This window comes from Piliocolobus tephrosceles, chromosome X (assembly GCF_002776525.5).
Source record: "Piliocolobus tephrosceles isolate RC106 chromosome X, ASM277652v3, whole genome shotgun sequence".
Taxonomy (NCBI): Eukaryota; Metazoa; Chordata; class Mammalia; order Primates; family Cercopithecidae; genus Piliocolobus; species Piliocolobus tephrosceles.
In genome coordinates, this window is record NC_045455.1 from 5,450,305 (window position 1) to 5,471,824 (window position 21,520).

General features: G+C 37.9%; 1 long non-coding RNA gene across 1 annotated transcript in view; it reads right to left on the reverse strand.

The window, feature by feature from the left end:
• Positions 1-8,608: 8,608 nt before the first annotated feature.
• LOC111546380 overlaps positions 8,609-21,520 on the reverse strand; it is a 121,634-nt gene continuing 108,722 nt past the window's right edge. Inside the window, exon 4 of the long non-coding RNA XR_002732765.1 lies at positions 8,609-8,868. This is a non-coding gene — a long non-coding RNA (uncharacterized LOC111546380). The remainder of the gene's footprint in view (positions 8,869-21,520) is intronic.

Here is a 21,520-nt window from a genome sequence, read left to right on the forward strand (position 1 = left end):
AAAGAAAGAAAGAAAGAAAGAAAGAAAGAAAGAAAGAAAGAAAGAAAGAAAGAAAGAGAAAGAAAGAAAGAAAGAAAAGAAATTGTAAAATGAGAAATGACATGGGAAAATAATCATTTGCAGGTGAAATAATTCTGTGTACTGGAATCCAACAAAATCAATTAAAAAATACACATACACCAAATACAATAAAAACCATTAAATACAAGTCAGAAAGAGATCGGTTCCATTAATACAGCCAAACAGAAACAATTCTTACTATTTTTAACTTTAATTAAAATACCAGATGTATAATATCCCCAAAAAGGGACATTACAATATCTTGATAGTATGTCAAAGAGATATCTGTACCCCCATGTTTATTGCACTGCTATTCACAATAGCCAAGATGTGGAATCCACGTTCGGTGTTCATTGTAAGAATAGATAATGAAAATGTGGCATATATCCACAGTAGAATACTAGTCAACCACAGAAAAGGAGATCCTGTCATTTGTTGCTAAGGTGGATGAACACGAATGTGGAGGATGCTATGAAGTGAAATAAGTGCTACCAGAGGATGGTATGGTTTGAAGAAGCAGTTTCGGGAGATGTTGGTCAAAGAATATGTAAGTACAGTTAGAGAGGAAGGATAAGTTCAAGAGATCTATTGTACAACATGGTAAGTAGTTAATGACAATAGATTGTATCCATGAAAAATGCTAGGAGTAGACCTGAAGTGTTCTTGTTACAAAAAACAACTATGTGAGGTAATGCTTTTGTTAGACATAACCATTTGAAGTATACATACTTCTAAACATTATGCTGTATATGATAAATATGTATACTTTTACTTTTTTATTGATACCTCATAGTTTACATATATTTGATTACATGTGATACCTTGATACATGCATACAATGTGTAATGAGCAAATCAGGTTAATTGGGATATTCTTCATCTCAAACTTTTCTCTTTTCTTTATGTTAGAAGCATTCAACCTTTTTTCTCCTATAGCTATTTTGAAATATGCCATAGATTATTGTTAACTATAACAGTGGTTATAGTTAGATAACTATTCATCAACTGAACTATCTAACACTAAATCTTAACCCTTCTAACAGTATTATTTTAATCATTAACCAACCTTTCTTCATCCCCTGCCCTACTTTTCCCTTTCCCCACCTCTGGTAACCACTAACCTACTCTCTATCACCATGAGGTCCACCTTTTTAGCTCCCATATATGAATGAGAAGGCGCCATATTTGTCTTTCTGTGCCTGGCTTATTTCACTTAACATAATGACCATTGGTTCCATCCACACTGCTGCAAATGACAGGATTTCCTTCTTTTTTATGGCTGAATAATTTTCCATTGTGTATATATATCATGTTTGTTTATCCTTTAGTCTGTTGATAAATACATATGACTTTATACATCCATTTTATAAATAAATTTGAAAAAAACTGATAAATTTAACTTTACTTACTCATATAGAGTAAAAGATGAAAAGGACAACAACAAATACTTCCAGCTAATATGAGAGAATATGGCACAGTTTTGTTTTTTTTTTTTGTGAGATGAGCTCTCACTCTCACCACAGCCGAAGTGCAGCGGTGTAATCTCAGCTCACTTGCAACCTCTACTTCCCAGGCTCAAGCAATCCTCTTATCTCAGCCTCCCAAGTAGCTGGGACTACAGGCATGCACCACCACACATAGCTTTTTTTTTTTTTTTTCTTTTTCTTTTGCATTTTTGGTAGAGACAGAGTCTCACCATGTTGCCCAGTTGCTCTTGAACTCCTGGGCTCAAGAAATCCACCTGCCTTGGCCTTCCCAAGTGCAGGATTACAGATATGAGCCCTGCACCAAGCCTGGGACTCTTCTTAAAAAAAAAAAAAAAAGTATTTACAAATTGACACTGTGTATGTATGCATTTTTATATATACGCAACACAATATAAACTAGCAAAACATATGAACAAACAATACATAGAAAAATAAATTAAAATTCTGGTTAATATGTAGGAAAAAAATGCCTCTGATATAAACGACCCCTCCTTTATTACTTTTATCTAATTCTTAGTCATCCCGCACAATCGGGCCCATGTGTCACCTCTTCCAGAAACCCTGCCACCCTCCTCCTCATTCCCCTTCCCACAGTGTGAGCTGTATTGCCCTCCTGGGAGCTCTCCCAGCTCCAGGGCAGCCACTGCTTCATGGCACTGTAACAGCTTGTTAAGTCACCTTTCCCTCCATCTACTCACTTCCTGAGAACTCAGTGTGAATCTTACTTGCTTTGCGCTCTAAGTCCTACTTGCAGCTCCTGGCAAATGGTAAGTACAAAATAAACGTTAATTAAATGAATAAATGAATGAAGAAATGGTGTTTGGATTCATTTACTATGGTCAATATTCAATGTTAATGAAGACATTATGCAATCATAGAAGTATGTGTTGACCCTTACATCATCATAGTCTTGTAAGGTCTTATATTTAATATTGTTGAATTATATGTGGATTACATAATGTGAATAATGTCATATAATACATTTCTCTGACATTTCAGTAGGTTATTGAAATATAAATGCACCTTGATTTTTCAAGCTTCCCTAAATCTGCTTAGTATTATTCTGCCTGGAATCCTTTCACTATTCAAAATCCCCCTTTTCCCTGCAAGAAACCTCAAAGCCCCATCTCCTCTCAGATGCCCACCCTCATTTGTGTCTAGTTCCACAGGTTTTTGTTTCATTACATTATTTCATTATATTCTTTTCCAAATATGTGACAGCAACCTCTGTTGGTTTATAATTTCCATAAAAGCCAAGTATATATTGCTTTCATTTTTATATCCCTCCAGAATCTGGTAGAACTTTTTTGGACGAGATATTTAATCTTTTTAAAATTAAAGATTGGGACTTCCAACCTCAGAACTATCAAGTTCATAGAAGATTTTTAATTACAACAGTGATTTTCAGTGCAATGTTTTGGGAGTTATGTTAAGCTTTTTACATGCATTAACTTATTTAGTTCTCAAAATAACCATCTGCATGAGTATAATTAATATCACCATGTTTTAGACTGCCATAAGAGAATTAGAAAGAAAAGTAACTTGTCAAAATAAACACAACTGATAGTGTCATCTTAACTACTATACTATCTACTTATGGAAGTTATATATTAGCAATAGATTTTTCCCTAATTGCATTAATCTGTCTTCTTTTTAATAACCGAGAAAGAAAAAAAACATATACTTTCCTTTAGGTAATTCAGTTCAGTCAGTTCAGTTTACTTACCTGATTATAAAAAGACATTTGTAAGAATCATGGGTTAATTTGATTGAATTTACATACACAGAGAGAAAAAATGAGTCTCCGAATAAACTAATTTTTTTAAGCAATTGAAAATATGCAGTAGGGCTGAGATGGATAATGACACTACTGAACAGTTGCAGCTGAGGTGCTTATTCTCCTTCAAGGATGGATGTGGTTTGATTCTAGGAGGGAGCAGGCAATACCTTTGCTCTCCTTTCACCGATAATTAGTCAGCTTAGCCTCTCCGCAAATGACAAAAGACCTATCTGCAATTCCATGGCCCTGTCTCTATCTCATTTGAGCTAATTGTGGTATCTACAGACTGACAATAAAGGGCTCCCTGCTTTCCAGGAGACCCATTTAGTGTGGTGTCGTCATGGCAGTGGTCTTTTCCTGGTTGCAGAGAAGCAGTTGCGCTAATTCTCCTAGGGTGGCAAGGATCTGTTTCTTATCAGTGCCTTGCATGATTCAAAGATAGTATGGGATAAGTCAGTGATGCGGACCCTTGGAAGCTGTGGCAGGGTCCTTTCTGTCCACTGCTCCATCCCACTTGCCCAGAAAAAGCCCTTGTTCCACCCCTTGTGATATGCAGCTGAGTTCAGTCGTGTGGCAAAGGGGATGTCTGCAAGAAACGGTTGATTATCAGAACTTCCAGGGAGACACTTCAGCTTAAACGATACATCCTAGGCTTTGCTGAATAAAGAATGAACCTTAGGTCCTGTATTAGTCCGTTCTCGCATTGCTATAAACAACTACTTGAGACTGCGTAATTTATAAAGAAAAAAGATTTAATTGACTTACAGTTCTGCAGGCTGTACAGGAAGCAGGGCTGGGAGGCCTCAGGAACTTACAATCATAGCAGAAGGCAAAAGAGAAGCAAACACGTCCCACCAGGGTGGAGCAGGAGAGAGCGAGTGCAAAAGGGGGAATTGCCACACACTTTTAAACAAGCAGATCTCGCGAGACCTCTATCACAAGAACAACAAGGGGTAAACCCACCCCCGTGATCCAATTACCTCCCACCAGGTCCCTCCCCCAACGCTGGGGATTACAATTCAACATGAGATTTGGGTGGGGACACAGAGCCAAACTATTTCAGGTTTCTACACCTGTAGAATGAAAACGTCTCTCCATTCTGGGAGCTGATGAGAGAAACAAGACAGTGGCCTGCTGTCTCCCAGGATGGTGGGATACACTGATTGCTTCAATGGGCCCAATTTAATACGCTTTGCTGTATAACTTTGTAGGGTCCTCCCACTGTCACTCTTGGTTTGGCCGCATGTCCTGGCTGATGGTGTTTAGCAAAGTGGTGCAAACAGAGGCTTGAAAAGCTCAGTGTGTTGAATCTTTCTCACTTCTTCTGCCATCACCATGGCTCAGACTACATAGCTGGGCTAGATCACTGGAGAATAAGAAACACATGGAATCAGTCCAATTAAGGCCACCTTGGATCAGCTACAGATGTGAGTGAGGCAAGCTGAGATCAGAAGTACCACCAGCTGAAACTAGTCTAAACCACCAATCTACAGGCTCATGAGCTAAATATATACTAATTAAAGTCATTAAGTTTCAGAGTCAATTATTACTCAGCAATTATTAAAGCATAGATAACTAATATAACTAAGAATGCTTTTAGTGCAAACATTTTCTCTTATCAATTTATCTCAAGTTCAGTATAATTTCTCAATACATTATTTTAAATGGAAATTGTGAATCTCCTTGTACATCTCATTAGACTAGAAAGTCTCTAAAGACACAGACTTTATCCAAGTCACCACTGTAACCTAAGTGGCTGTCATTTATTATCTGTTTAACAGATTTTTGGTAAACAAATGAATTTATGAGTGAATGACAAAGGGATATTTTTTACAAACTGCAAACAGGAAGAAAAATGCCTGCTCTCAAGTTGCAGGAATAAGTTTTAGCTCTCCTTAAGTTGTAGGTCAAGAAACAGGAAATTGCCTGTCCCTTTCTTAGCCTTTGAAACACAGGGAACCGTCCCCTATTGTGCTCCAAATGTCCCAGAGCCACTTGGAAGTCAGTGCCAGAGGCTGTCAGCCATCCATCCTCCAGTCCCAGTCTACTCTCCTATTTAACAGTAACTCCTCCAACTGCGCAGTCCCATGACTCTCTATTCCAACTCTTTCTGGTTTCTGCTTCTCTATATCCCCAGATCTGTTTTTCTCCATATGTGCCTTTTTATTTTGAAAATTGATTTGGACATTGTCTCTGATGGATTGACTTTGCTTCTGCTTTCCTTTTACCTTGCTTTTACTAGTTCTGTCATCAATGTAAGAAACAATCCCATCAGTATTAGCGATGTTCCTAAACCTTCTGCTGAAGCATGAAGAGTCTAAAAGATTATTATCAAATGGAGGCTGATAGGAGAGGAAATGGAAGCAGAAACAAGAACATATCCAGGACATGGCTATAGGAAGGAAGAGTACACTAAGACTCAAGTCTGAAGGCAGAGGGCAGGCTGAGACAGGAACATGAGCAGGTGGACAAGCCTTGGCACATGACATCAGCCACAGGTGAGGGTGTGCGTGTCAGAGGATTCTGAATGTCAGCCTTTGAGGGGATCCAGGTGCATCAAAAGGTGGAGAAAAGGCAAGGGGTGGTTATGACAGCTTAGATGAACTATTTGAGGCTTCAATGGAGGCAGAGGCTTCACAATGATCTATCAGTAAAGTGTGTTTTCCTTTGACAAGGGGATAGTGAATTAAGATCCTAAAAATTTGGATTGACTTTTCCTAGATCAATTTTTATTCATATAGCTAATGAGAAACTTTAAAGGGAGTGTTCTGTAAATGGATCACACGTGTGCCTTTAAATAGTTCACCTTCAGCCCTCTGGGTAGCCTGATGGAGGTGTCTAGCAGAAGTCAACAAGTGAGTTACATCTAGGTTGAGAAGACTTGGCATGGCCCCCTCTCTTTGGTCAAACAGAATACCAAGAACTGAGTGCAGCTAGGGAGGAACTCTTACCTCCCCAGTCCACTCCACCTGTTTCTGCACTGGGCCATGGAAAACACTGCTGCCTTTTGCAGATAAACAGCTGTGGGACTGCCACACATGTCAGTATTCCTGGTGTTCAAGATGTGAAACAGGCAGCCCCATAAATTTTGAAGAGAAGAGGGAGATGAGGAGGGGGCTTTGGTCTTTAAATCAGACACTGCTGCCAATTTACAGATAATGAGCCCATTAAGTAGTATCCAAGCTGGGTTGTACTTTCTATAAATAAATTCTTCATTATTTCAAAGTACTTTATTTGAAAGTTTTCTTGAATTTTAAATACCCTTCCATTTCTACAATGTAATTTTAACACTTAGACATTTTTAAATGACTATAATACACTATTTTGAAAAGTCTGCCATTGACTTGCATGAAAAAAGTTTCTTGTTGAAAGTGACAAGAATTTCGGGTGATCAAAATTAAACTGCTTTTACCAGAAATTGAAACGTGGACATTTTCAGCAAAAATCTTGAAATAAAATTTAAGTGCACAGAACCAAGTTTATCATCAAAAGTTTTGAAAAGTTATTTGAAAGGTTAATATAAATTCAATACTTATTTCTAATATTTGCATAGTAATATTTGTCAGAAGCACTGTCAAGAACTGAAGACTCTGAGATTTTATTACATTTGCAAGCAAACAAGTTAGCCTGCCCATTTTATGGATAGTGGCAGAAGGCATGAGATTCACGGGTCAAAGACAAAAGAAAGATTTTTACTCACAGCAATAGCAGTATCCAGAGTAATGTTATTATTTTTGTGTCATTTCCCAAGTTCCACAGGATGGCATAAACAGAGCCAGCAACATCCATACGTGCACTGGGTCGTACTGTGGAAGAGCAACCCTGAGCTTTGAGAGTTCATATACTTTGTACTGGACAGTAAGCACATTGGCCTTTTGCTACAGGGGATGACCGTATCTTCCACAAATGTCAATATCTATGTTTATAAGTTATGCAATATCATGGAAGACTCATAGATAATTCTATGAATTTGTGTCCACCAGGAAATTTGTACTGAACCTGTCAAATACTGAAGTCAGCAACTGCATAGACAACTTTTGGAGAGTTTATTTATTTATTTGAGCAGGGTCTCACTCTGTCAGCCAGGCTGGAGTGCAGTGGTGCATTCTCAGCTCACTGCAGCCTTTACTTCCTGGGTTCAAGCAATTCTCCCACCTCACCTTCCCAAGTAGCTGGGACTACAGGCATGCACCACCATACCCAGCTAATTTTTGTATTTTTTGGTAGACATGGGGTTTTACCATGTTGGCCAGGCTGGTCTCAAACTCCTGACCTCAAGTGATCCACCTACCTCAGCCTCCCAAAGTGCTGGGATTACAGGCAGGAGCCACCACACGCAACCCAATTTTTTGGAGAGTTTTAAAAATTATTTTCCGCTTAGAAAAAAAAAAAACACTTATTACAAATAATACACAATAGCAAAGTAAATTCTTCATATTCATCATCCAATTTGAGCATTAATTCTTGCACCTCCCCACACTGAAGCAAAGGCCAGACACCACATCATTTAATTTCTCATAACCTCACCATCTTCTTAATGTTCCAAATACAATTACTTCTTATAAATCCATGTGAGAATGATGAGTAGTGTTAAGGAGCAAAATGGAAGACGTGAGGTAAATCACGTGACATGTTCATTTTTTTTTTTTTTTTAATTTTTTCTGACACGGAGTCTTGCTCTATTGCCCAGGCTGGAGTGCAGCGGCACAATCTCGGCTCACTGCAACCTCCGCCTCCTAGGTTCAAGCAATTCTCCTGCCTCAGCCTCCTGAGTAGCTGGGACTACAGGCACATGTCACCACGCCAGCTAATTTTTGTATTTTTAGTAGAGATGGGGTTTCACCATATTGCTCAGGCTGGTCTCGAATTCCTGACTTTGTGATCCGCCCACCTCGGCCTCCCAAAGTGCTGGGATTATAGACATGAACCACCATGCCTGGCCTGTGTACATTTTCTAGATGAAAAAAGTGCACACAGGTGATACATCTTTACCTTCACTGTCCTTAGAGATAACTGAAGTACTCCAGAATGTGTTTTTCTTAAATCTTATTCATTCATTATAATGAAAAAAGCAGTTAATGAGGTTTTATGCTTGGTCCCACCTGACGTGATTCAGTGTTTTAAAAGATTTACAAGGTGAAACTGTTTAACATAAAGTGAAGACCATAAAATAAGGGGAAACATAGTCAAATACCTTTATTTGTAAAAAGCAACGTGCTGAGGTTGCCGGAGACCTGCACAATGGGTCAGAGTTCCAGACTCCAGTCCCAGCCCAGCTCATCAACAATGAGGCCCTCGACCCCATTACCCCATCTCTGTGGCAATAAAGATTAGGTCCCTAGGGCTACTACAGCAAAGTACCACAAACCAGGGGGCTTCAACAACAGGAATTTCTTGTCTCCCAGTTCTGGAGGTTGGAATCTGAGATGCAGATACCAGCTGGGTTTCTTTCTCTGAGGCCTCTTCCCTTGGCTTGTGGAAGGCCACTTTCTTGGTGGGTCCTCGCCTGGTCTTTCTCTGAGTACGTCTGTGTCCTGATCTCCTGTTATTAAAAGGAAACCAATCATATTGGATTAGACCCCTACTATATGACCTCATTTAAACTTTATTATCTTTCTAAAGATGCTGTGTATATCCTATTTCCAGATAGAGTACACTCACATTCTGAGGTACTGGGGGTTAGGGTTTTAATATATGAATTGGGGGAGCCCGATTTAGCTTATAACAATGTCCTAGGCACATGAATTTCTTTGAGAGTTAAATTAGATAGTGTTTGCGAAAGCTGTTGATAAATTATTATGCACTATATGGTATAACTTTTTTGTTGATCATAATGCCTCTATCAATTCATCAGAATTTCATTATGTCAATAAAATATATATTCAGTGCTGAGCTAGCTGGTCTTGGAATCCTTGTATTTTAGAAATTCATCATCTTCAAAAGGAAGCAAAATATATATTAAATAAATGGCATATAAATTAGCCAGATTTGAAACAAGTACAATATTTGGTAATTCACTCAAAAGAAGGGAGCCCCAACTAAGGTAGGCAAGATGACATCAGAACAGGGCCTTAAAGGAGAATTCAAATTTTATACCAGGGGAACGAAGAAGTGAGAACATTATATCACAAACAGTAGTACCCCCTTATCTGTGGCTTCCCTTGCTGGGGTGTCAGTAACCCATGGTTCAGTACAATAAGATATTTAGAAAGAGAGAGAGACCACAGGTGAGTAACTTTTGCCACCTGATACTGTTATAGTTGTTCTACTTTATTATTAGCTGTTGCCATTCATCTCTTCCTGTCCCTAATTTATAAATTTAAACATCATTTTAAGCATGTATGCACAGGAAAAGTAGAGTACACATAGGATTCAGTACTGTCTGAAGTTTCAGGCATCTGCTGGCAGTTTTGAAACACATCCCCTATGGAGAAGCGGGATGACTGCATTGTCTTCCTGGTATAGGATGAAACCAGGCTAGACCCTAGATTCTGCTAAAAAGTGGTAGAAAATAAGGTTAAACAGGTAAGACAGGACCAGATTAAAAAAGACCTTAAAATCCAAGCAGATGAATTTTGCCGTGTTGAAGAAAATGATATCTAAGCCATATATGTAATTATCTCTACATCAATTTGTTTATTCTTGATTTATATAATTTCTAATAATAAAAATAAACCATCCCAAATAAGGAACATGAAATAAAATTGTTGGTTGTGGTATTTATATCTGGCTATGATGTTATTCCCTTTAGTTTCTGTGTGTAATCATATTGGGCCAGTGTATTAGTGAGCTATTGATATGTAACAAATTAGCCCTGACACTGAGCAGTTTAAAACAACAAACATTTATTATCTCACATAGTATCTGAGAGTGGGGAATCGCTCAGGAGGCTGTAGTCATCTCATGGCTCAACTGGGCTGAAGGATCTGCCTGTAAACTCGTAACATGGTGTGAGGAGGCCCCTGTCCCTCTCCTGCTTTGGCTGGAGATCTCTGTTCTTGCTATGGGAGCCTTACCATAGTTTGTTAGCGTGTGCAGCAAGATGGCCACTGGCTTCCACCACAGGAAGTGAGGTGGGAGAGAGAGAGACTGAGAGAGTACACGCTGCCATGTACCACCTAGTCCCTGTGTCACACTCACCTGTGTCTTATTCTAATATTAGGAAGAGGTCAGTAAATCCAGCCCATACTCAACAGGAGGATGTGGATAACAGAAGAGTGTTCTGCAGACCAACTGGAGCCCATCTTGGAAGCTGACTGCACAGTGCTGTAGTTTGAATGTTTGTTTCTCCTAAAACTCATGCTGAAATTTTACTGCCATGAAGTGGTGTTAAGAAGTGAGAACTTTTAGAGGAAATTAGGCCATGAGGGCTTCATCCTTACAAGTAGGAATAATGCCATTATAAGAGGGCAAGTTCAGTCATTTCACCTTCTGTTATGTGAGGATGCAGCAAGAAGGTCCTCACAAGATGCCATCTCCCTGATCTTCCCAGCCTCTAGACCTGTGAGAAATAAATTTCTGTTTTTTATAAATTAACCTGTCTCAGGAATTCTATTACATGAAGCAGCACCAATGGACTAAGACATACAGCCAATCATAAAGATACGTTTCTTCTTTAAAAATGTTAGCTTTTGTCAATATTAGACTGAAATTTGTCCTTTATATTATCAAGGTGAACATACTTCATCTGAATCTTTTCATTATAAAAATAGCTCAAGGTTAAATTAACTTGGGAGTTTTGTATGTTGTTTAAATATCTTCTTTTGTGGACTCAATTTTGAGTTGAGTGTTGGAAATATCTTGAAGTTTGTCAAGCAAAATTAGCTACTTTTGTAATTCTCTAAGTGAAATTTTAGGAACAGAATAAATATGATGAGCAGTTCATATAAGTATGAGGATTAAAAGTATCCACAGGCGAGAACCCAGTTTTAGCATTCTACTATTAGGGGAAAGTGAAGGAAAGATGGGAAAAATACTATTTTTTTCACTTTGACAGAATAAGATATAAAACATTGTTTAAACCCTATTTGACATATAAATTATCTAAGAAAATCCAAGCATAAACACACCCTTATAAGGCAGGTGAAATTTCTTATTTGTAGTACTGAAGACAGGAGCAATTAAGCTGGATGATAAGTACTTAGGGTTATACTTCCTGGAATCTGAGAGTTTAAGGGGACAGATGGAGAATTCATGATTTGATGAAATGACATGGAAAGTGAAGAGTCTGGGTCAATTTTCACTTTTAACTTTCTGGATGTGAAGTCTGAATTAGATGTTAGGCACAAACAGTACCATTCAATATAAATAGACATTTTTCATGAGAAACATTATAAATTGCATTTATCAAAATATACAACTATCAGTTCCTTGTCACTAATGTTCCTGAAAAGGGTGAACTGTTGAAAGCTCTGGAACAAAGGATTTCTGGGCTTAATGCTTTGGGGATCTATCAGCACTGGTGATTTTTTACTGTCATACTCCTTAGGAAGGTGCATGTCTTCATACTTAGGGAAAGACGCCACAGATTCATTTTGATAATGGCAGTCTACACTGAGAAAAGTGATTATGTCTGTGAGTGTGCACACAGAGAAAGGATCAACACAGAGAAAGGCAATTTCAAGGTTGCATAGGGATTAAGGATATAACTTACCTGTGAAGCCAAATTTTATCTAAATGAATAAAACGAGTTGAAGTATCTGTTGATTGAGGAAATGCAGACCCTCTTTTCTCCTCAGTTACTGACAGGTATGGGGTCAGGTAAGAAAGTGCTCACCACGACAAAATCACTGAATGTGAGAGGGTCTTACCCTGTGTCAACATCTTCATCTTCTAGCTGAAGAAACTGAAGCCTATGGGCAGAGCTGGCTTCACGGGGGAGAGAGCTATGCTCTTGCACAGGGCACACTTAGAAGAACTCCATAGTTAACTTAATGCTCTGCTATCACTGCCACTAAATTCTTAATAAGTTTTGAACAGGGGCCCTCATTTCATTTTGCACTGGGCCCTGCAAATTATGCAGCCAATTCTGCATAGAGGGCTCCCACAAAATGATCAATAAAGAGGGGCCTGGGTGAATATTCTTTCAGTGGTTGTTTCAGCAGAGGGGTTAAGAGCTCCACTGGCTGTACCACCTCCTGCCTGTATGGTTTGCATATGTTTCTTAGCTTGTCTGGGTCTCTGCCTCATCATCTCTAAATTGGGGTGGTGATAGAGCCTGCTTCATAGGATTCTGATGCGCTGAAGTATGCAGAGTGCTGATCCCAGAGCCAGCACAGGATAACCACTGCGTACGTGTTAGCTATTGTTATTGTTGTTGTTGCTGTTATTGTTGAACTGTTAGGAACAATTAATCCAGTCTAAGCTGTCAACAACCCTGTCACCAACACTCCTCACTCACCAAGTTGCACGTGTAAAAGTAACAAAATCAATCAAAGACTGAAGGTTACCTTTTACATTTTCAATGAAATGACTGATTTGGTCAGTTGGTTGAATACGTCCCAGATAAATCATATACATACACATTAATATTTAAGGCAGTGAAAACTTGAAATTTACGGTATCAGTGGAATGTAGAGAGATGTTCATTTTGCCATTAATCCAACAACAGACTCTCCTGAAAGTAGAAAGGAATCAACCCTGGGGTCTTTGGAGTAAGGGTGAGGTAGGTGACGGGGAATGGGAAAGAACACTGGACAAAAGCAGACAGTGCTGTGGAGACTGCGCTGCTCTTTCTAACTTTCAACAGTAATATTTTTGTTCAATGAATTCATGGACCTGCAATCCTATTAAATATCCCCATGTGAGTAATCTATGTAGTCCTCATTTCCTTTGTCTCTCAAATGCAAGAAGATACATGGGAAGGAGTAAATACGTTAAGAAGAAACTACTTTTTGTTTACGTTTGATGTGTAACACACATTTAAATTTCATCTTCTCCAAGCACATTAATTTTCGAGGTGCAGTTCAGTGAAAATTAACATAGCAGTTAGGTACACTGTAGACCCATGTGTTGGAAATTGTCAGTCCAATTATTATACGAGATTTTAAAAATATATTAACCAATCTGAATCGTAACGTTAGCCAATTTTCACACCCCTAATATGATTCTTCCCTGGCAGAAAATAACAGACAACAAACCTGATGGAAACGTTGCATATAATGAAATTCGAGGAGGGTCATGAGTCCCCTGGGTGACAGGTGTTATTAAAATCTGAAAGGACATTATTGTTACAGTTGGGCAGGGAATTTTGAATATTGGCATTGGAGGCCATTAAGGCCATCTGTCTTGCACTCTGCTCCTCTTGATATTAAAGGGGAATGGGAACAAGCTGCCATATATTTGAAATGAGGCAGGATGCTAAAACCATGTATCCCAAAACATACATTCTCGATATGTCGCCATTTCTGAATTTCAAACTGTTTCTGCCTGTATGTCTTTGAATCAACTCTTTTTCATCCTTCCTGTTGTCATCTTTCCAATATTTCCAAGTAGAAACCTCATATCTAGAGACAGGAATTGAAATCGCTTACGCTCTGAGTCTGTCTCTATTATTTGCATGCAATTAAATGATTCACATAATATGCACTTGTATAAACATACTCCCCAAAAATCTTCACTATTTTTTCATCACACATAAAGCATAAGTCTAGAATATTCATACAGATTCCTATTCGTTTAAAATATTTTTGGAAAAAATTATTTTTTCCTCTGATACTCACTTTCCTGTACCCGCTCAAATTTTATCATATCTTCATGTCATTGAGATGCACTGAATGCCACAGAGTTCACTCTTTGCACTTAGAATTCTCCAGCTTCGTTGGTATGACAGATGGAAAGATTATACCTCAGGGTATGATGATTCCTTGGTTATAGTTGAAGTCACTCTGGATTTGCCTATCTCCTACTGCAAACTGTATCTGTTTTGTAATCTAAAAGGTCTTTTCCAGGACTAACATTGATGGCTTTCTCAGCGGCTCCCATCTGACTGGCTGTGCTCAGGATTGCTAGTCTCTAGATCTATTAACTCAAACTATCCAGGCTAAACATTACCTTATTATTTCCCAAGTGTATTTTAAGCTTGGTGATGTTTATAACACTTTCTAAATTGGGACTGGTTCAGAAATAATGAAGGAATTGCCGTTTGTCCTCATTTTCCAAGCCAAAAATATACACAATAAATTCAGTTTAGTGTTTCCCTGTGGGTCTTCAATAGTAAGCTATCCTGAAATCAGAACACCACAACTCCGTTGAATTATTCAGGTTTTGGCTCTTCAATACTAAGTAATTGTGAACCAATTTCACTTATTTAATCTATTTCTTAAATAAAATGTACCTAACATTGATTAAATATTTTGAAATTAAGAATTTTGTTTTTACCTTGAATTATACTTTGTACCACGTTTTCACGAGATAGTAAAAGAATGAGTTCAAAGTCAGTTTTCTCTGTAAGTTAGCAAAGAGTTTATGAGAAAACTTCTGTGCCAAAAAGCACTAGCTTTATTGGTCTTTGTGCTTATTTTTAGTGTTTTGCCAAGAAAATAGGTGCTGAGAAGATACGTAGTTAAGAAAAATCCTGAATGCTGTGTTGAAGGAGCCTCAGCATGATTATTGTTCAGGGAGTTGTGATCTAAACCACCCATATTACATGTGAAGTCTGCCGTGTGCTCAAAGGCAGGGAGACCAGCTGCTGAAGGAACTGAAAGGGTCTTTACTGGGAAGAGTTGAAGGAAGCGGGGAATGGTGAACTTGAAGTGGGAATTGAGAGAAACAAATAATCGCCTCACATGTGATGGCAGAACATGCTATGGACAAGGGATCATGTTTAATTATGGGTCATTTCAGGGTCCAGAAGTAGAAATCTATGAGGTTTCACAAAAAGTGTGTGTGGAGGCATCTAATAATTAAAGACAAACAAACTGGAATGGACTTCCTTGCCAGGCCATTAACTATCGACCACGGATAACCACACAGAGGCATGTGGAGGTCCCTGAGCTCCTGCTCACATTGGGTGGGTAAGCTATGGGGGTCACACTATCTCTGGGATGATTCATTATTGTTTTGTCTCTGATTTGAAGTATAGAAAATTATAAGAAGACCTGGAATTCATGTACATAGAAACACTGATAGTCACAAGCATTGGAAAATGACAGAAGGAAAAGGAGTTGGTATGTCCTAGATTTGCAATTTTTTGCATGAATTGCTGTGTCATGCTCTTGGCATCCACACTTCAAGCGTGGAGACCCCTGAAGCAACTTTGTAGGGGCTAGTGTGTCATAAACCAAACATATGACGATCTCTGCTCAGCTCCTTCCCCTGAAAACTAGTCCACGGTTTTAGATGAGTTGGGAAATGAACCAAAGACCAGTAGAATGCATTGGTGGAGTCAACACTGGATCATGATTATCAGCAACTACGCAAATTGCAAACCACTGTGCAGAGCATGGTGGTGACCAATGCATCTCCAACTCTGAGGAAAGATTCGTGAGTCAGAAGTAACTACTTCTTGAAACAAAGGTGCGAACATGAATTTTGATCTTATGTACTATTCATCTGGCCATGACAAAATGATTTGATTGTAAGAAAAAAAATTGCTTAAAGACAGTTTCTGAAGATAGTAGTCACCATTGCCTCCTCCCCAACCAACAGTTCTATCTCAGGGATGTGTGGGTCACCAGGGTGGAAGTACCTAATAACATTTTTCAAGTTTCAGAACACAAAGGGACACCTATAATTAATTAACCATCACCTGAAATGGTCCCGAAGCTCAGTTCATCATAGAGACAGGAACGATGATGATCAGATATCTTTTGGCAAAGCTTGGATGGGGACAACCTCAGTAGGTTTATTCTGTTTCTAGACTGGTTCAGTCGCTTGGTTGGAACCCTCTACCTTTGTAGCCCAAAAGCCGCCACAGATATGTAAACAAGTGAGCATGGCTGCATGCCAATAAAGCTTTAGTTACGAACATTGAGACTTGAATTTCACCTAATTTTTATGTGTCATAAACTGCTATTCTTCTTTTGATTTTCTTCTGACCATTTTAACATGTAAAAACCATTCAGAGCTCATATACAAAATAGGGCTGTACAAAATAGGCATTAAGATTTGGCTTATGGGTTACAGTTTGCTGACTCCCAATCTAGTATGTTAAGAAACTGCTGCCTTAATTAAAATAGTTTTTGGATATTATATAACTGTTCTCAATATTCAAAGCTAATAAATAATTTTCAATGATTAGAATATCCAATGCACATGCTGCTGAAAAGAGAATTTTAAAAGACACATCCCCAGAGCTGATTGAGGATGGCCATGATTTACATTAACTGCTCTGACTGTAACGTAAGCTTCAGCCTCTTGTTTACAGCATACATGTCTATCATACCACTGCCTTGGCTCCTAGAGCTGCTGTGTTGAGTGTTAGCATCTGTGCTGTGCCATTAAGAAAACCATAATTTCATTAACGTGAATGAAAATTTTAAATTTTTCAACTTCAGATTAATTAGAAGAGTGGATTCCAGCCTATCTGACAACAAAGAAGACTCTGGTTATTTTTGGTCTCACAGAAAATCTGAGAATAGCTTATCAATCTTGTTTAAAAAGAATCTGTTAACTGCTGAAGGCAATGTGATAATGGCACAATTTGGTGTAGATACTGTGTTTATTTCTCTGACATTGACATAATCCAGGAAGGACAATGGGAGCTTTCACTTATTCGTAACTGTTTAGAATTAGGTAATGAGAAGCGACAAGGTTATCTCAGTACAAATTCAATGTGGGCTTAATCTCATTCCCTTGTAATAGAAATTTCAGCCAGAAGCTGATCTTACTCTGAAAGACACCTTCTTCTAGGGCTGTGGCTTCCACTCCCATCTATAATTCAGATATAAGATAGACAGAAACTAATAAGCAGGTAGATCTACAACAATATACAATTATGTTTACAAAACAAATGTGCTAGTTGTTTTTTAAAGGCAGAAACTTGGCAAAAAATAGAGAGTTGCTAGCTTTGCCAAGCAATACAGAAAAACTTGCGATATACTTGAAAGACAAACAGAACAAGTAGCTCATGTGCTGACAAATCAGTTTTGTTCATCAAAGCCTCGGGATGAGGATGAGAACTGAATCCACTCATTGACAATTTATTCCACAGAAGCTTAGGGCTGAGCCAATGTCATTCTATCTCAAACTGTTCCAGTCTTCTCTACCAATGGCAGAAGTTCAAATTGGGCAGTGTCCCGCTCCCAATCACACAGCATCATGGTTGAGATAGATTCTTATTAGTTTTGTTCCAGTATGCTTACATTCTTGGCTTTTCTAAATTCTTCCCAGTACCTATTGGTACCATTATGTACTAACTGTATTCCTTTGATTAAATTCTTATAGTTCATGCATCTGTCCTATTTTCAGTTAAAGCAAAATAGAAACATATGAGTTCTACTGATACGGCAAATATAAACATTTCTTTGTTATGGGAAGCTACACAATTTGGGAGTCAGGGAGGGGATGGTTGAATAAGGCAGAAGGAAATATGATTCTAGGGGCAGTTCTCTATCATCTCATGACAGTCATTGAGAGACGCTGATATCAATAGAGTACTTGGATTGAAATCACATGCCCTCCTTTTTTTGATAAGATAAATAGTTGCTCACCTTTGACTGAGTTTTCAGTTTGAATAATAACAAAAGTCCTAACGTACATTTCTGTCTTAGGCCATTGACTTAGTTTGTTGTGAGCATCAGGTGGTGTGACTGGTTTACACATGGACCACATTTCCCATTTTTTTGTAGTTCTGTTGGTTTAAAAGTCTGTTTTATATTCTAATATAGATAATTTTTGTTATTTGTCACTGTATTCATCTGTTTCCAGGTTGTTATGAAGAAATATCTGAGACTGGGTTATTTATAAAGGAAAGAGGTTTAATTGACTCAGTTTAGCATGACTGGGGAGGCCTCAGGAAACTTACAATTATGGTGGAAGGGGAAGCAAACATGTCTTTCTTCACGTGGTGGCAGCAAGGGGAAGAGTGAGAGCCGAGCGAAGGGGAAAGCCCATTACAAAACAATCAAATCTCATGAGAACTTACTACCACAGACTAGCATGGGGGAACCACCCCCAATACTCAATTTCCTCCCACTGGGTCCCTCTCATGACACATGCAGATTATGGGAACTACAGTTTAAGATGAGATTTGGGCAGGACACAGCCAAACCATATTAATCACTCATAAAATTAATAAAATTTTGAAACATATATAACAATATTTTAAGAAACAGGACCACAGTTTTTGGCTTAGAAGGCATCCATTTTATTCATGAGTGTGGAAAACTATGGTGTGGCATTTTTCTCCAAAGTTCTTCCAAGGTATGGGATGTTTTTCTAGTCTAGGCTGTAAACAGTTGCATTGTGGAACATCCCTAGATCATGAGGGTTGTTTTCATGGTAGTGAAACACCCTTCATCCCTGCCTCTCAAGGTTCCTTCAAGAGGTGGAAAACATGTAGCAACATGTCAAATGCTTCACTGTTAGAATTCACACCCATCCCAGCTTGTTAAATGCCTTTGGTTTCCCCAAGAGACAACTCTTGCAGAAGTTTAGGTTTTCCGTGTTTTCTCTCTTGTCACCTGGTGTCCTTGGGGTCTCCTTAACTTACTAAAGTTTCATAGCCAGTAAAGCCAGAAGGGTGTCTGGAACTTGCCTACATGTTTCCATTTCCAGAATTTTTTCTTTTAATCTAAGAAGCTGTGTATTTTCAACTTATCACTCCTAACAAAAATCAGTGTCGTAGTGCTAAAAAATATGGGGTGCAGGAGAGGTATGGATAGTGAGCAGATCACTAGCATTCATCATTGTAATATATAATATTTGAAATAAGGAGATAAGTTACATTATACATAGGAATAGTTGTTACCTGTAAAACTCAAAGAATCAAACTAAACATGCATGAAGTAATGCCTGAGTTCAGTAAGGAGACTAGTAAAAAATGTATATACATATAATCAGTAGTTTTACTTATACCAACAATACACATATTCACTGCAAGAGGCTAAGTTAGAATAGAAAAAATATATTTAAATTTAAATATATTTATACACACATATATAAATTAACCATAAGCAATATTAATGTAAAAATGTCTGACTAATATTGTGTGATTGATTACATTTTTGTATGAGAATTTATTAGGCATAAAAGAATATTAAAAATAAAGGATACCTCTATAAACCTTAATAAAACATATACTTTTCCCACAATTCCAATAAAAATACCAGTGTCATTTTTTTTAGAACTGGTTCTAAAGATTTTCTAAAACAACACACATGAGAAAAGATGAAAATAAATTAATTAGATGAATACCCTATAAGATATCAAAATATGGTATGCTATAATTAAAACTGGGACTAGATAACACACTGGATTACTGGAACAGAGATGATATTCAAAAGTGGCTTTGAGCATGTTGAAAAATTCAATATATAATAAAAGTGCCACTTCAAATCCATAGGGAAAAGATGGATTGTAAACAGAGTTGTAAAAACCAGCGGGCAATTTGGAGGGAAATTGGGTATATATGTCATCATCTTTACACCAAAATTATTACAAAATTGTTTGAAAAAAATAGGTTGATATTTGTATACCACTTTGGAAAGAAAAAAGGCCATTTAAACACTGCACAAGTTGACAGACTTTAACACTTAAACATTTAAACTCCTTTTTCTATGTCTCTCATTGCAAAGAAAACCAATAATAAGCAAATAAAAACATATTTAAATCATATGTAAGAAAAAGTTAATTAATACTTTCATAAATTTAAAGCTCTTTCAATTCATTAAAATATAGAAAATGAACAATGATTTATAGCCAATTACCTAAAGAAAATATTCAAATAACCAGAAAAGAATATAGACATAGCACTATATTCGAAAGCACCATTTCTTTAGTAAATTTTGGGGGTGTCTACTCTGTGTTAGGCACAGTTCTAGATATCCTGAGTAAATCTATTCATGTGATATGTACAAATACAGATATACAGGTATATGATTCTTCTCTTTGTGTTACAAGATGGTTCTTGTATTTCTTTGCTTTACTATATATATATTACATATGGTAAAAGCTAGTTTATTTTTAGGACAGTTTTATATGTGTGTATATATGTATCTGCATGTATATGTGTCGCTTTAAAATTATTCAGTGTTTGAACCAGCAATTTATTTCAATTCTAGAGATTGATCATAATAAAACTATCTTTTTTTTTACGGGAATGTTCATTGAAGCATTACTTATCAAGGAAAAATTGGAAATAACGTAAGTAACTAATGCTTTGAGCCTCTTCAATATGAACATCCCTTTAAAACAAATCCAAGTAGTCTTTTGTTGTACCTGATCCTAGCCCCTCAGCCCATTAGGAAGCAAGAGGCCATTTCATGCTCCACAAGCTGAAGTCAGCTGTAGCCCTTCAGCTTCTACAACCAAAGAGATGCCAAGGAGTTGTTTGAGGAGCAATCAAATTGGAACTGAAAGCTCCATATTTCTTAATTTGTCCTGCTACTGAAAACTGCTCAATAGGTCTTGCTTCTCCTCTTTCTCTTCCTCCTCCCTATCCTTCGTGTGCTGAACAACTCAAGCCTAATTCTACCCTGTGAGCTAAAGCAAGGCACGCACCTGTTCTGACAGTGGAGAATGGGCAGCTGTGGGAGCCTGAGGACGGGGAAAGTTCACCTGGGAGGGCCTGGCTGTCATAGTGTCAGACAGAACCCCAGCAGTGGGAAGAAATTAAACTCAGAGGGGTGGCCTGCCCAGAGGTTGAAGCCCCAGCAGTTTGGTATAGGGAAGCAAGTGGCAGTGGAGATGGGAAGTTGATTATATACGGGGGAATAATCAGAAAAGTAAATATCCTAAGGATGATTCGAGGTAGGTTTTTTTTTTTTTTTAATGTCACAGAAAAGTGTTACAAAAAGTGGGAAAGGAGAAAATGAGAATAAACCTCGTGTGATGTTGGAGTGCAGTTGGATATATTGGTGTAAGCTGGTGGTTTTCAGAGTGTGTGGATAGACACAGACATAAATATAAGTGTAAATGTGTGTGTACATGTGCATTCCACTAGCTCTGTCTACTGAGAGAGACTGAGGGTATGACACCCCAAAGAAATAAGAAGACCTAGCAGATATTTTCTTCTAAAGAACCAAGGCTCCTTG